General features: G+C 37.2%; 1 long non-coding RNA gene across 1 annotated transcript in view; it reads right to left on the bottom strand.

Annotated features, from left to right (window-relative positions):
* LOC123619610 (uncharacterized) overlaps positions 1–15539 on the bottom strand; it is a 289556-nt gene extending 274017 nt beyond the window's left edge. The window contains exons 1-2 of the long non-coding RNA XR_006728277.2: positions 15477–15539; positions 9720–9823 (exon numbers count right to left, since the gene is read on the bottom strand). This is a non-coding gene — a long non-coding RNA (uncharacterized LOC123619610). The remainder of the gene's footprint in view (positions 1–9719; positions 9824–15476) is intronic.
* Positions 15540–17284: the final 1745 nt, after the last annotated feature.

The raw sequence follows: 17284 nt of genomic DNA, 5'->3' as shown, positions 1-17284 counted from the left end.
AATTTACAACTAAGTTAACACAGATTGACAGATAGTATCTGCTTATTTTATCAATGTCAGCATAAACCAATCAAGGATAACACATTTATTACAACCTGGAAAGAAATTTCCTAAATCACGTTTTAATCTACTCTAAAGTTGACATATAAAGAAGATAAATCATATGACATACCCTCCCCCCAAATTGGCTGTTGAGCACTCCACATCTGATTGCGTTAACCTAAAGCCAAATACATAATTTAGAAATTTCAAAATTTGTTAACTTGGATTTAATTCCATATTGGTTTAAATTTGTATAATTATTTTAATGCCAAGCTTGCTTCTACCTCAGGGCATTTGCACAAGCTTTTTCCTCCCTCTGGAATCCTCTTGCTCAGCCTCTTTCATGGCTTATTCTACCTTATTAAGTCCTAATAAAAATAACACTATCTTTGAGAGACTTGTTCATATCATCTACACAAAGTAGACTTTTCCTACCTCTGGTCACTTTCTTTTATGTTACCCTGTTCTGTCTTCATTATAACCCTTCAGAAATTCTTACCTGCTTTTTGTTTTTTGTTCATCTCTACTTGGTCTAGGCTATGTACTTTATGTAAAGAAATGTATCTGCCTTATTTACAAAGCACCAAGAATAGCGCCTGGCACTGTAACTATTCAACACATATATGTCAAATAAAAGGAAGGAAAGAAAGAAGGAAAGATGGAAGATCAGAATGCTTTCTTCCTCCCTAGCTAGTTGAATCCAGAGCAAAAAAAAAAAAAAAAAAAAAAAATTAAACTGAGTTGGTGAGTTTGCTTTTGTTTTTTAAGTAAAAAAAGATTTCAATGTTGGGAATGCATAATGGGAGTACTATCCAGGACTATCAGTTAGATACCTGCAAGTCTCTGAGGGACAGAGGCACCACATTTTGGGGCATTTTGGGGCATCATGTTTTCAGAGTATGGATTTCCATCTTAAAATTCCAGAAGCTGTATATTCTTATTTATCCAAGTATGATCCAAATTTCAGCGATAGCCAAACACTAAGTTAATCACACAAGACCATTCTAGCAACCAAAATGTCACTGTGTTGCTTTATAGTAGATGAGCATAATGTCTATAGTCCATCCCAAGTCCCATCCTCCCCTCACCCCAGAACTCCCTACCTAAACTCACCTCCTACCAGTATAATGGTAAGCCAACTGACTAATCAACCCATTCCTTGATAAGTACCAAATTCAAAGGGGAGAAATATCTTGGTTTTAGGAAGCTACTGAGAACCCAGCAAAGGCAACATATCAAACTTACCCATGACTGAGAATAGTTCAGAGATATATTAGCTTGGGTTCACTTGATCCAATATATTCCTTTCCCAGGCAATACTGAATATATACTTTTAAACTCTTTTCTCTATGTAAGGTATTTCATCTTTGTAAGTATTTATTTTATATCCCCATTCACCACAGGCTCTGTCTTTCAACGCTGAATTAACTTAGCTAACTCCCATGGTACAGAGCACACTGATTTTTAACCTACACAAACTAATTTTAATAGTCACCTTTCAAAAAGTCTAATGAAGTCCTTAAGATCTCAGATACTGTTGGGGAAGAAAGAAATATTTCTCTACCCTTTTAAGTTCTCCTGGTTGGCCTAAGAATTAAATTGACATCAGACAGGTTAACAAGAGAAAAGCAAACGAAGTTTAATAATATGCATGCAGGGGAAAGATCCAGGAGAACTGAGTAACCAGCCAAAATGGCTGAAACCCTCACTTTAAATAATGTCTTCAGCTAAAGACAAAAGAGGATGCTGAGGGTATGGGTTTAAGACTTCAAAGCAGGGAAGGTGATTCACAGAGAAATGGAAAAGCAAACGTTTTGTAAATAAATATTTGCTGGGCCATGCAGAGACACTGGGACACAGAGCAATTTTAACAGATTTTTGAGGTTCCACCGTGTCGACTACATTAGTTCATACTATAGTTACCTATAGAGATAGCTCTATTCCTGGAACAGATCCTCCATCTAAATTCTAGGTAGACAAGGGGGAAGGTCAGAATTTCTTCCTGAGCCTTTTGGGCCTTGATTGTTTTTAGCAAATAGTCCATATGCTGAAGAGACATTCTGGGGTGGTAAATTTTGTTTCTCTACAATATACAGATTTTCCTTGACTTACAATGGGGATACATCCCAATAAACCCATTGTAAGTAGAAAATATTGTAAGTTGAAAATGTTTTTAATACACCTAAGCTACCCAACATCCTAGCTTAGCCTAGCCTACCTTAATTGTGCTCAGAACACTTGCATTAGCCTACAGTTATGCAAAATCATCTAATACAAGGCCTATTTTCTAATAAAGTGCTTAATATCCCCTGTAGTTGACTGAATGCTGTACTGAAAGTGAAAAATAAAGTGGTTGTATGGATACAGAATGATTGTGATTATTTACCATTATGATTGCATGGCTGAGAGCTGTGTCTCACTGTCACTGACCAGCATCACAAGAGAGTATTATATTGCATATCATTAGCTGAGGAAAAGATCAAAATTCAAAATTTCAAGTATGCTTTCTACTGAATGTATATCATTTTCACACTATCATAAAGTCAAAAAATCCTAAGTCGAAAGATTGAATGTCAAAAACTACTTGCAAATGGGACACAAGCAAGAACAAATAAGCAAACTATATACGTGTGTGTGTGTGTGTGTGTGTGTGTGTGTGTATTTTCAGAGTAATCACATTATACGATTTTAAAAGCCCAGGTTTCAAAACAAAGTTTGGAACATGCAAAGAAACAAGAAAGTAGGGTCCATTCACAGGAAAAAAAAAATCCAATAATAGAAACTGTCCCTGAGAAAGCACAGACATTGGACATATTAAACAAATACCTTATATTGGCCTTTATATTATGTTCTAAGAGTTAAAGGAAACCATGTCTAAAGAACTAAAGGAAAGTATGAAGTGATGTCTCACTAAATACATAATGTATCTAAAGAGACAGTCATAGAAAGTAATAAAACAAAAAATCTGGACTTGAAAAGTATAATAACTGAAAGGAAAAATTCACAGTAGGGGCCCAATAGCAATTTAAGTACACAGAAGAAAAAAAAAAATCAAGATCTTGAAGACAGGTTAATAATGATTATCCAATACAAGCAACAGGAAAAGAAGAAAAACAGTAAAACAAAAAGGATGAAGAAAAATAAACCCTAGAGACTTGTAGGACAAAATTCAAATGTACTAATACATGAACAATGAGAGAAAGAGAAGAAAGGGGAAGGAAGTATACTTGAAGAAATAAAAGCCAAAAACTTTCCACATCTAATGAAATGCATTAATCTACACATCTAAGAAGCTCCATAAATGTCAAGTAGGATAAAGTTATAGAGGTCTGTATGTAGGCACCTTACAAACAAGCTACTGAAAGATAAAATCTTGAAAGCCACAAGAGAGAAGTGCGTCATCACGTACAAGCTATCCTCAAAAAGAGTAAGAGCTGATTTCTCAGCAGAAACCACAGAGGCCAGAAGATAATGGGATGACATTTGCTATTTACATTCTCTTTGGTGATAGCCATTCTGACTGGTGTGAGATGATACTTCATTGTGGTTTTGATTCGAATTTCCCTGATGATCAGCAATGTTGAGCATCTTTTCAGGTGGCTGTTGGCCATTTAAATGTCCTCTTTGAAAAAATGTCTATTCAGTTCTTCTACCTATTTTTAATTAGGTTATTTGGTTTCTTCTTTGATGTTGAATTGCATGAGCTGCTTATGTATGTTGGATATTAGTCCTTTACTGATCATATCATTTGCAAATATTTTCTCTCATCTACAAGGTTTGTTTTGTCAATGGTTTCCTTTGCAGTGCATTTCTATTGGTTTATTTTTGCTTTTACTTCCTTTACTTCAGGAGACTAAAAACTTATTGCTGAGATTTATGTCAAAGTTTCCCTCTGGAAGTTTTATACTATCCAGTTTTACAGTTAGGTCTTTATCCCATTTTGAGTTTATTTTTGTATATAGTGTTTGTTAATGTTCCACTTTCATTCTTTTACACGTCACTGCCCCGTTTTCCCAGTACCCCTTATTGAAGAGAGTGTCTTTTCTCCATTGTACATTCTTGTTTTTGTCATATATTAATTAACCATAAGTTTGTAGGTTTATTTCTGGGCTCTCTATTCTTTTCCATTGATCTATGTGTCTGTTTTGTGACAATACCATACTGTTTTGATTATTGTGGATCCGTAGTATAGTTTGAAGTCAGGGAGCATGATTCCTCCAGCTCTGTTCTTCTTTCTCAAGATTGTTTGGCTTTTCAGGGTCTTTTGAGTTTCCATACTAATTTTAAAAGTATCTGTTCTAGTTATGTGAAAAATGCCATTGGTATTTTGATAGGGCTTGCACTGAATCTGTAGATTGCCTTGGGTAGTATGGTCATTTTAGCAATATTGATTCTTCCAACCCAAGAACATGGTACATCTTTCCATTTGTTTGTGTTGTCTTCAATTTCTGTTATCGGCATCTTATAGTTTTCTGAGTAAGGCACTTTTGCCTCCCTAGGTAGGTTTATTCCTAAGCATTTTATTCTTTTTGGTGTGTGATGGTAAATGGGATTGTTTCCTTAATTTCTCTTTCTGATTGTTGTTACTGTATAGAAATGCACCCAATTTCTGTATATTAATTTTGTATCCTGAAATTTTACCAAATTCATTGATGAACTCTAGAAGTTTGGGGTACTTTATGTTTTCTATGTATAGTATCATGTCACAGACAAACAGTGACAGTTTTACTTCTTCATTTCCAATTTGGATTCCTCTTATTATTTTTCTTTGATTGCTGTGGCTAAGACTTCCAAAACTATATTGAATAAAAGCATAGGGACTGGGCATCCTTATCTTATTCCTGATCTTAGAGCAAAAATGCTTTCAGCTTTTCACTGTTGAGTATGAAGATGGCTGTGGGTTTGTCATATATGGTCTTTATTAAATTGAGGTATGTCTTCTATGAGCTCACTTTCTGGATCTGTTTTCCCATAAATGGATGTTGGATTTTATCAAAGGCTTTTCCTGCATCTATTGAGATGATCCTATGGTTTTCATTCTTCAAATAGATGACATGGTGTGTCATACAGATTGACTTGTGGATCTGGAAAATTCCTTGCATCCCTGGGATAAATCCCACTTGATCATCTTGTATGATCCTTTTGACTTACTGGATTCAGTTTGCGACTGTTTTCTTGATGTTTTTTGCATCTACTTTCATCACTGATATTTGTCTTAATTTCCTCTTTTTTGAGGGGATGTCTTTGGTTTTGGTATCAGGGTGATGGTGGCCTCAGAATGCATTTGGAAGTGCCATTCCTGTGGGGTTCCCCAAATCAAGCCCCCTCAGCCTTCAAAGGCAAATGCTCTGGTGGCTTGTTTTCCCAATGAAGGTTTTCTAGGCTTGAGAGTCCAATGTGAGGCTCAGAATTCTCACTCCTCTGGGAGAACTTCTTCAATACAATTATTCTCCAGTTTGTGGGCTGCCCACCCACAGGTATGGGACTTGATTATACTGTGAGTCCAGCATGCCTACTTATCTTGTTGTGGTTCTTTCTTTATGTCTTTAGTAGTAGAAGGTCTTTTCTGGTAGATCTTAGTCTTTTTCATCAATGGTTGTTCTGCAGATTGTTGTGATTTGGTCTGCTCGTGAGAGCAGGGTCTTTCTACCTCACCATCTTGGCCGATCTTTCTGAGGAATTTTTGATTTGTTAAATTTTATTTTCTTTATTTTGGACTTAAGGCAGAACTTCCTGTAGTATGGCAGTTCCAAAGACTGTGGCACGCACTTGATGTCTGTTTCCTCTGAGCTAACATCACCTCTCTCCTGCTTTGCTCTTGTTTCCTTAATACTAAAGCCTTATAGAATAAAACAAATGACATTAAGTGAGAAATTAAAGTAATACTGGGCAGGTTTTTCCTTTATTTAATAAAATGTAGTTTTTAGAATACTAAGCAGCTGTCAAAAACAATGAATTAGAGTTACATACAGCAACACAGAGAGATCTTAAAGCATAGAATTGATTTAAAGAAATAAAAAGTATATTATTCATGTAAATTAAAACACATACATACATAAAGTATTGTACATATGCTTATGGACATTCATAACAACATTGCATGGATTTTCATGAGACACACATATCAAAGGGCATATATACAAAACATTAGAGTAGATGCAAGGATGGATGAGGGATCAGAGTAAGAAGTGAAAATGTGAATCAATTACAAAGGTCAAAACAAGGTAAAACAAGAAAAGATGGGTGTTAATTAAAGGTCTCAAACTGAAGAGTATGATTGACTCATCTCAGTACATCTTAGATCCCCCTGAAACCTAAAAACTTACTTTAATAAGATAGATGTATATAAACCAACACAGAAAGATGTCTGAGTTATAAAGTTAAAAAGGCAGTTGCAAAGTAGTTTGACCCCATTTGTGTAAAAATAAATACTCAGATATGCACATATTCCTATGTTTGTGTACATTCAGAAAATTCCTGACAATATTCATGCACACACACACACAAACCTGTTAAAACTTATGTCTACTGAGTACAACTGAGAGGCAAAAGTTTAATTGTATACATACATAACTTCTATTTTTTATCTAGTAGAGCGATAATTTTTAAATAGTAAACTAGAGAGATTTGAAGCCCAGGATAATTCAGAAGATAATGACAGAGAATTGTATTTTGCTTAAAACTTTGGAAACCCAATTGGGTAAACATTAATTTCAGATTCAATAGAATGTGTGAGAAGAAGGGGTAATACGTGTGCACGTTGAGGAAGTTTTTCTGTGGATGAAGTATGAATTTAAAAGTTAAAGATGTTTGTGCCCATGAGGGAGCTAAAGTAAAAATATACTGAAGAAAAGGTGTGTACTTTCTCCACGGGGTAGGGGTCAGGTGGGCTAAGTTGACAAGTACACATAAGGGTACATGTGCCCTCAGAATCTTATTCTTCCTCCTCTCCCAAGCATAAGAATAAATAGCTCAGCAAACATAGAACAGCATATTATATAAGTAAACATTTTACTTATAAGGGGTAGAGACTACGTTCTAGAGGTAGGACTGAAGAACCCATGGAACTTCAACAAGGGAGATCCAGCAAGAGATGGGAAGTTTGGCAGGACTGCTGAGCATGTACACCGATCATATATCCAAGAGCAAAACTCATATTGAGCCTGTGTGTGTGTGTAAGACACTTTTTAATATCTTGAAATCCATTTTTAATGCAAGAATACAAGTAAAACACTAAAACAGTACCTGGCATACCAAAAGTGATCAATAAATTCAATTGCTATGCTCAGTTTATATTCAGTGCCTACTATTTATTAGGTATTGTTTGCAGTTCTACAGAAATACCAATGAACAAAACAGACAAAAATCTATAATTGCACAAAGCTTATATTTTAATGGGGAAACAGACCATAAATAAATAAGCAAAATACATAGTATATTAGATGGTGAAAAGTGTATGGAGAATAACAATAAAAAAACAGGTAAGGCAATAGAAAGTGTAAGATCAAGGCAGGGGTTTCCGTTTAAACAGAATGAGATGAAGATGTTGGACTAAACACCAAAAGAAAGTGAGGGAGAGTCATGCAGATATGTGCTGAGAGGGATCCTAGTCATTTGGCACACAGCTTTGAATATTTGCTTATCCACTGCACTGTGCTAAATCCCATGTGCAAAATGATAAAAGCAGCAAACAAGTATTGAGCATTTACTGTGGGCTATGCAGTGAACTAAGCACAATACTTGCAGTATCTTACTTAATCTTCATAAAAATAATTTTGTGAGGGAGGTAGGACTTGGAGAAGTTAGGTGTTTAATTCAAAGTCACTCAATTATTCAGCAACAACACCAGGATTTGACCTGAGGGCTTAAACACCAACTCTGTTATCTGAACCTAAATGTTAATTAAGCACCAGACAATGCTATATGCTTTCACAGAGTCTTGCATTTGTCCTTGATAGCACTCAACATTATATTTAAGGTATTAGTCATACAATTACTTCTTCAGTGTTCTGGGGTTTTTTTTTTTAACACTAGACTGAACATCGTAGGAGGGCAGGGACCAACTGAGCTTCTCTTGTTCACTGTTGAATTTGTAGCACCTAACATCATGTCAGAGTACATAGGAAGTACTCAATTCATGTCTTATGAATTAACCAATATAACATATCTAATGATCATAATTTTTGTAATATTTTACTGGTTGATGTGAGAACATGTTACTTTTTGCAGCTTTCAAAGAAATATACAATAAAAAATTTAAAGACACCCAATGGTCTTAACGTTCTGAGAAATATGATCGACATAGGGCTTTGGGGAGATTATTCCAGTTTATAAGTGTTTGTAGTTGATGCCTATAATTTTGCCTGTTCAACATCCATTCTTCAGATATAGCATTCCAATTGTTCTTTGGAATACCACCTCTCCCTATCATGAGAGTTCCTTTTGTGGGAGTCCACCCCAACATCTGGCTCCAAGGATGGTTAAATGATTCAGTTTTAACATTCACAGATCTTTCCTGGACTGAAGTGTACTGAACAGACTACAGCTGTGACCCCTTCCTTTCACCCTCACACTCCCCTCTCTCACTGTTAGTTGACTGATTTACAACTTATTTGAGCCAGGAAATACTGGAATGTAAATTCCTTGGGATGAGACACAGAGTCCAGCATATTCAGTGCTGAGCGCGTGATTTCCCAAGTTACTTAGTCCTAGGGCTGCCATACAGAAAGAGAGCACGTGAGGCTGTCCAAAGTTAGTTTGCCACTAATGGCTGGGGGTGAAGTGGGAGCACAGGGAGCCATCTGGCTCTTTGGGTAACTGCCTATACATGCTGTCTGGTGTTACAGACATCCTATGACTTGACTGAAACGGAGAATCTCTTTCTAAGGTGGCTTACTCACATGGCTGACAGGTTTGTGCTGACTGGAGATAGGAGGGTCTCAATTTCTTTCCACAGGGCTGTCATGGCATGGTACCTGGCTTCCCTCCGAGGAAGCTACCCAGGAGCCCAAGGCCAAGGTTGCAATGCTCTTCCCAACCTAAACAACTAACCCTGGAAAGCACACCATTGCTTCTGCTATATTCTGTAGGTCACACAGGGTCAGTCTTAATTCAGTCGAGGAGAAAACTATTCAAACAGATGAATAACAGAAGGCGAAGACATTTAGGAGCCATCCAGAAGGCTGATTACCACCACTGGGTTTCGGCCATACTGAATTCACAAGTTACCTGCATATGAAGTGCCATACATAAGCGGCTGAAAGGTTCAGAGATTTGTTAAAATAAAGAAAACAGAGTGTAACAACCAGCTTCATCAAGGTTGGTTCTAGGGAGGAAGCATACTTGAACCAGGACTTGAACATTTTTAACTTACTAGGTTACTTAGGTAAAGATGAAAAGAAGGCATTTCAGGGCTGAGCAAGGGTAGAGGCAGGAGGGAGCAAGAAGCAGTCTGTTAGAGCTGAAGTGAACAGAGGGATTCTAGTGGAAGATAACGCAGTGAAGAACTGACAGAACCAGAGTGTGCCAGGGCCCTGGATTGTTTTTAAGAGTTTATATTTAATTTGGTAGCAATTTATCCTCCAAAGAAATAAGCACAATATTAAAGCAAATGGAAAGAGAAAAGGTAGGCTCATCCCTGGTATCTTCTGTAAACACACTGCTCAACTCAGACTTACCGATTTCTCAGTAGGAAGGCTGCTGGTATCTCATGTGGCTCCTTGCAAAGTCTCCATGGGCCCAAACACCTGATCCTTTTCTTCACAATGTTGAATGTTCTCTCCTATTCATTTATTTGAGGTTGATTAGATTCTAGGGGACTAATTAATGTGAATCAAACTCACTAGATATTGATTAGCAGCTTGAAATCTAATTTCTTGATTTATAATGAGACACATTATTGCCTCATGGACCCAAAATTCTCAAGTCAAGTGGATAGTGTATTGCTTTTCTCGTAGGTAGGCAAGATTTCTTGGGACTTGAATTAATATGAGAAAGTTGCTTGGTAAGTACAGAGATGATGAAAAGGAAATATGATGATCTTAATGAATTTATAATTAATTGCTTTCTCTTCTGTGTGTTTATAGCGCTTGACGTACTGGTTCATTCCACAAATATTTACTCAGTGTCTTCCATGTGCTTTGCCCCATAGGAGTTGCTTGTGCATATTAAAATAAATGAAACCTAGCCTCTGCCATCAGTAGGAGGACAAATGGGGAACCAACATTAATCAAGATCTTAGTATGTGCCAGGTCTTACACTAGGTGATTTATGGCCGTATCTCATTGAATTTCCACAACTATATAAGGAATTTAGATTTTACTTTGCCCTTTGAAGATAATTATTTTCAAAAGGAAAATTCATTTCAAGCAGCTTACCCAAGATCACAGAAGAAGTTTGACTCTATATATTTGTCAAAACTCAATAGATTGTATACTAAATTAGGCAATTGTATCATATGTAAATTATACCTCAGTAAAAGTGATTAAGGGAAACCCTATCAGAAAGAAAGAGAGGATTTGTGAAGACACATTTCTGAAGAAGACTCTTGCATGCTGTGAGTTCCCAATCCACAAACAAGAAAGGAAAATAAAATGATACTCACTCTGCCTCAGGTCTACTTAAAGGAACTTCCCTGGTACCACTCAGAGAACCAAAAATGTATTTCTTAAATTTCTTCAAATGATTAGGTCTATGTAATTTTATTTGTCAACTTGGCTAGGCTATGGGGCCCACTTATTTGGTCAAATATAGTCTAGATTTTGCTGTGAAGGTGTTGGGTTTTTTTTTTTTTAATATTTAAATCAGTAGATTTTGAGGAAAGCAAATCACTCTCCATAATGTGGGTGAGTCTCATCCAATCAGCTGAAGTTAACAGCAAAGACTGAAGCTTCCCAAAGAAAGAATTCTGCCTTTAGACTGCAACATAGAAATTCTGCCTGAGTTTCCAACCTTCAGACTCAAGACCAGAACATCAACTCTTACATGAATCTCCAGTTTGTCAGCTTGCCCTATGGATTTAGGACTTGCCCAGCACCACAATTTTGTGAATCAATTCCTTAAAATCCCTCTCATCCTCTTTGCGTCCATATATCTATACCTATACCTTTATTTATGTCTGTACCTATATCCCATTGGTTCTGTTTCTCTGGAGAACATTGACTAATACAGATTCTGGTACCCAGTTATGTCTGTACCTATATCCCATTGGTTCTGCTTCTCTGAAGAACATTGACTAATACAGATTTTGGTACCCAGAGTGGCTCTGGAGGACTAGAATCTCAAAAATAAGTTTTTGAATTTGGAAACTTAAACATGATGAAGATAATTGTATCCCAGTGTGCCAGGTATCAAATGGAGACATTTGACTGCCAAAGGCAAGATGGATGTGGTTACTTTAATAGACAGCAGATTTAAAGCAGCAATCAGAATAGTTTGACTTACAGAGATCTATGACGTTAGTTAGAAGTGAAATATATGAACAGTCTACTCAGTTCTTACTTGATTTCCGTAAGTGGAAGAGTTCAAGGTCAAAAGTCTAACTTGAATCATATAAACAGATCTGAACAATCCTCAGACTTGGGTAAGTTTACAGATCGAGAACACCTTTAAAGGAAGTGAGACCAGGTCCCCTTGAGGAAGAACCCAGCTATGCCGTCAAAGTTTATACTATTAATCTTTCTCACAGCTTTTTCCAAGGGAAAGGTCTTTTACCAAGGTGACTACACATTAGGGAAAAGGAAACTATCAGAAGTTTCAGGGGTTACTGAACCTTGGCTCTGAACAAACACTAACTCAAGGAGACCCAAAAAGTTGCTCTGATTCATTAGTAAGAGTAGGAGCTTACGGTGTTCAGGTGATCAGTGGAGTTTTAGCTCAGGTCCATCTCTCAGTATGTCCCAGTGGATCACTGTGATGATTAATTTTATGTGTCAGCTTGGCTGGGCCATTGTGCCTTGATATATGGTCAAATATTAGTCTAGATGTTTCTGTGAGGATGTTTTTGGATGAGACTTACATTTAAATTAGTGGACTTTGAGTAAAGCAGATTACCCTTTATAATAATATGAGTGGTCCTCATAAATCAGCTGAAGGCCTGCATAGAACAAAAGACTGACCTCCTCCAGCACGAGGGAATTCTGCCAGCAGACTGCCACCAGACTTCATCTGCAACAGCAGCTCCTCCTAGTTTGCCAGCAGACTGCCTTTATACTTGAATATAGCTCTTACCTAAGTCTCCAGCTTGCCAGCCACCCCCGTGATATTTTAGACTCACTAAGCTTCCACAATCATGTGAGCCAATTCCTTAAAATAAATATATATTTTTAAAAATTTAGATATATTTAAAATAGATATATGTGTGTATGTATGTGTTTCTGTGTGTCTGTGTATACACATACATATATATATCCTTTTCGTTCTGTTTCTCTAGATGACCCTCATAATGCAGTCTCCAAGCCCATCCTGTGGTTATTCCCCCGGTTTTGGAATGCACAATTGGAACAGACATACTCAGCAACTGACAGAATCAGAATCCTCACATACATAGATTCCTTTCCCTGTGGAGCTTATGCTACTATGATAGGAAAGGCCAAGTAGAATCCTCTGCTTAGGTAGGACTGTCTCTGTCTGGGAAAATAGTAAACCAAAAGCAGTACTACATTTTTAGAGTAATTGCAGAGATTAGTTTAAACATTCTACTTGTTTCGTTCCTCTGGACAACTCTGACTAGTTCAGTCTGACTCATATGTGGGAATACAAAGCAGGCTATATTCATAGGATAAAGATGACTTTAACCTGCATTTCCAATTTGTGGGACAAGAAACAAATGTTTCTCATGGATTGATGTGGGTCACTTGAGGACATCTTGGTCCTAATGAATTGGGCTACAGAAAAATAGAGGCATCCCAGCAGCGAGAAATGGACAATTACTGGGCAATGGATTCCTAAGAGTGTGAGAAGGAGTCAACAGCACCCACCCAGAAAACTGCCCAGGTCAAAGGAATTGAAGAAAAGTCCCTAGTACTGAAAATTTCCAACAAACAAGAGAAAGCACATCACTGAATTCAATCCATAAACATGTATTGAGTTCCTACACAATGCTAAGTGCTGTTTTAGGGGCTGGGGGTACACCAATACAAAAGACAGACATAAATCATTGAACTCATAGAACTGTCATGCTAGTGAGGGGTGGGGACACAGATAATAAACATAAAAATAAAAGTCAGAACAAGGGGATCAGGAACACCAGGGTAGATGAGGTAGGCATCACTGAGAAGGTAACAATCTGAGCAAAGATGTGAAGGAGGTAATGAAGTAAGTCACAGACATATGAGCAGAGACAGGACATTCCAAGTAGAGACAATAGTGCAAAGACCCCAGAGGTGGAAATGTTCCTAGCATGTTTAAGGAATTAAAAAAAGGTCAATGTGGCTATTGCCAAGTTAGTAAAGAAAATTAATCAGAAATGAAATCAAAGAGGTAATGGGAGACCAGATTATGTTGGGCCTTATAGGCCAGTGTAACAGCCTTAGCTTTCACTGCAAGTAAAACAGAGAGCCATTGCAGAGTTTAACTAGGATCACCTGACTGGCTGCTCAAGAAAACTAACAAGGCAAAGCCAGAGGCAAGGACACCAGCAGGGGGCAAAAATCCAGGGGAGAAAAGATGTTGGCTTGGACTCTGTAGCAATAGATTCTAATGGAGTAATTCTGACTGTACATTGAAAGTAGCACCAATGGGATTTTCTGACACATCAGGATTATGAAAAGAAGAAAGAATCAAAAATGACAGCACAGATTTTGTCTTTCACAATTGGAAGTATGATTTCCTGAGATGGGGTAAGCTGCAAATGGAAAACGGTTTGGGGGGGAGAAAAATGTAATTCAGATTGGACATCTTAAATTTAAGATGAGTATTAGAAATCCAAATGGACATGCTGAACAAGCAGTTTGGAAACGTAACTCTTGAGATTAAGGGAGAAATCCAAGCCAGTCATACAAATTTAGGATTCGTTATTGTAAATGTGATTTCACACAAGGTACCAACTTGCTTATGCCCTTAACACCACTTCCTACCCCTTCCATTGTTGTGTAAAAGATCAAAAAAGTGAGTGGAATAAAGGAGCAAAACCTGACCGCACCTCCATTCCTGAAGTCTACTAGGCTTTAGGGGCATGGGCAGGTGAGGGTGGAGTCTTACCTTTGAATGAAGATTGAAATTCTTCATTAATATCTTAGACTGGACCATCTAATCTCTAAATTAAAGCTACATTTACAACTTCAAGGAGTCATAAATCTATTCATTATGAATGTAAGGAGTAAAGACATAGGAAATGTGCAAGTTTCAATCCAAGGTCATAGAAATATTTCCCCTAGTGAATATAGCTGGGAAGGACATTCAGAGACAAAAACAAAGTTACTAAACACCCTTAGAGCACAGTAATCACATTAACAAATAATTTATGCGTTATAATATTTTTCATGTATCCATTTAAGGTAATCCTTCTTTCCACAACCACATGAAGAGAGAACCTATTGGTGTTTTGGGGAAAAAGGCTTCCACTTATGAAGGAGCTTGCTAAAGGACAGAGCTTTTATGACTGTGTGAACAAATGAAGCTTAAGATTTCTGCAAGGTTTCCTGCTCAACACTGAGCAAATTCTAATAACCAATTGCTCTCCATTGATATTTCCATTTTTACTGCAAGCACAGGAATAAATGTGCTTGATTAGGTGCTTGGACAAGTAGACTGTGATAAGGCAAGCAGCTTAGAAAGGTATTTGACTAGCCTGAACCCTTACTTTCATGCAGACACAGCTCATCAGCTCAATTGATAAGCTTTAGCACCGAGTTATGGGTTGAAATGTCATGATGGTATACAACATCGTCCCTGATGGCTCGAAAAGCTCCCTGACTTAATTTACTTCAATTTTCCCTTTTTATCATAGCATTCTCTTCTGAAAAGACGCATCAGACTTTTATATAACTGTATCAGAGGTGGAAATTATAAACGCTGCTTTTACAAAGCACTCAGAAAAAGCATCAGGTGTCGAGATCTAAAAAGGGCTGTCAGGATGATCTTGCATTAACTGGTGTTCTGGCTGCTTTGAAGGAGCCTAAAAATATTCACCAGCACGCAAGCCCTACTGCCCAGACAAACGTAAGAGGAAGAAGCAGACCCAGTGGCCAGCTATTTGTTATTTAAATAGAACATTAACGTAATAGAGGGTATTTGCTTGTTTCAGCAAGACTACTATCATAAACTTTGCGGAGTAATACCTTGCCTCTAATAGCACAGCTCGGGAATCATTACAGACAGCAGCCATGATATGTCTAGTATAGTAATGGATGGCAGTTCAAGCTAGAATTTCCCACCCCACATCAGGAGATATTTTGCAAAGGTAACTTGGAATAGCAAAAGCCTCAAATACCTACCGTGGCACTTTGAGTTCAGACACAGGTTGAGAGCAGCACAAGTAATGCACTCACTCAGGATATTGTCAGATTGCTAAACCAGCCAAAGTTCCTGGTGCCTGGCCAGGACCTGGCTGTTTGGTCCCACCTCTCCTTGGTCTCTGATTACAGAAGATGAGGCAAAGCCATTCCTTTAAGGAGACTCTAAGTTTCTCCTTATCCTCAAAGGTAACTGTGTGCAAAGTGTAGAAGACTTAGACAAGAAATCAATCTAGATAAAACTATATTCCAAAGGGTACACTGAATACCTGTTATGCCCATGTGGACTATGAGAGTTGCTCCTGCTCCCTCTCTCTCTTTTCCAAAGAATGTTTCCTTTTTAATATTTTAAGTTAGCACTTTTTTTTTTATAGAAAACATAAGCATTTACAAAGGAAAAACAGAAGTTTCCCAGAATGCCTCCAACCCAAGAAAACTGCTTTTACTATTTTGGCATATTTTCCAGTATTTAATATTTAATATACAGACAGAGCCAAAAGCTGAAAATTTGGATACCCCTAAGATAGCACCTGTAGATATTTCCAGAGTTGGTTATTCAAATATGAATATGGAAAGAGAAATAGGGAGGAAGCAAAAGATTTTTAAAAGTAAGAAAAAAAAATGAAGCACTAAATCTATTTGGTTTTTCATACAGTAAAACCTGAGTTAAAGGAAGAAAAATGAAAGAAAAGTGAAGTATTTCAAACACCTACTAAGTGCTAAGCGCTGTATATTACCTACCTGACAATAAGCTAGTGAGGAAAATAAGGATAGCTTCAAACTTTTAAGCCAGGCCCTGTGCTGAGTACATTGCAAATGCTTGCACGTAATCTATATAGCAACCCTAGTTATATTCCTATTACATATTAGGGTGCCCATTTACAAATGAGTTAACTTAGATTTATAAGTTCCCAGGATCAGATTGCTAAGTGGTTGACCTAAGATTATATACACAGATCTGTCTGAGTCTAAGATACATGCTCTTAGTTACTTCACTTTACTAACTCCTTGTGAGGTATGTTTAATCCTCAGTTTTAGAGTTCAGAAATTGAGGGTCAGATCTGTCAAGTAACACAGCCAAGGACATTCATACCCAGATCTGTTTTGCTCCAAAGCTCTAAATTACCCAGTCTCAAGGGAAACAAACATTCAATTGTTAAAAAACAAATTTTTTGGGTCTGAAAATATGGTTTTAAAAAAGCTATCAAGCAATGTTAATTAAATGAATAGAAAAGAAGCCTCTGATTACTCTTCCAGGGAAGAAAAGCAAAAGTCCTCACTAATTTTCGATTATAAATAATATAAATAATATATTTTTTTCCATTCTGAAAAGACCAGTCTTGAAAAATCACCTAATCTACTCCTTAAGTCAGGATGTTAAATGTAATTGATTATCTCTGCTTCACTGTGAATAATTAGGACACACACTCATCAACAGGGAGCGTCACTTGAAACAAATTGTTTTGAAATTTCAGTGAAACAATGAGGAAATTCTGCTTTGAGCAAACTCCCCTGAAACGTCAGTGCAATGTCATGCAGCTGCTGAATTTAAACAACGCTAGAACTTTACTACCTTTAGGCCAGGATTAGTCAATCTCATCACTGTGGATATTTTGAGCTGGATCATTTTTTGTTGTGGGGGACTCATCTGTGCATTGTAGGATTATAGGATGGCTAGCAACATCCCTGGCCTCTACTCACTAGATGAAATGAGCATATTTCCCCCAATGGTAGAAAGCGAAAATGTCTCCAGACATTTGCTAAATGTTCACTGGTATCAACACTGTTAT

Source organism: Camelus bactrianus, chromosome 10, assembly GCF_048773025.1.
Source record: "Camelus bactrianus isolate YW-2024 breed Bactrian camel chromosome 10, ASM4877302v1, whole genome shotgun sequence".
NCBI classification, from domain to species: domain Eukaryota; kingdom Metazoa; phylum Chordata; class Mammalia; order Artiodactyla; family Camelidae; genus Camelus; species Camelus bactrianus.
The sequence above is the reverse complement of the archived record's forward strand: the minus strand, read 5'-3'. Positions and strand labels throughout refer to the sequence as shown.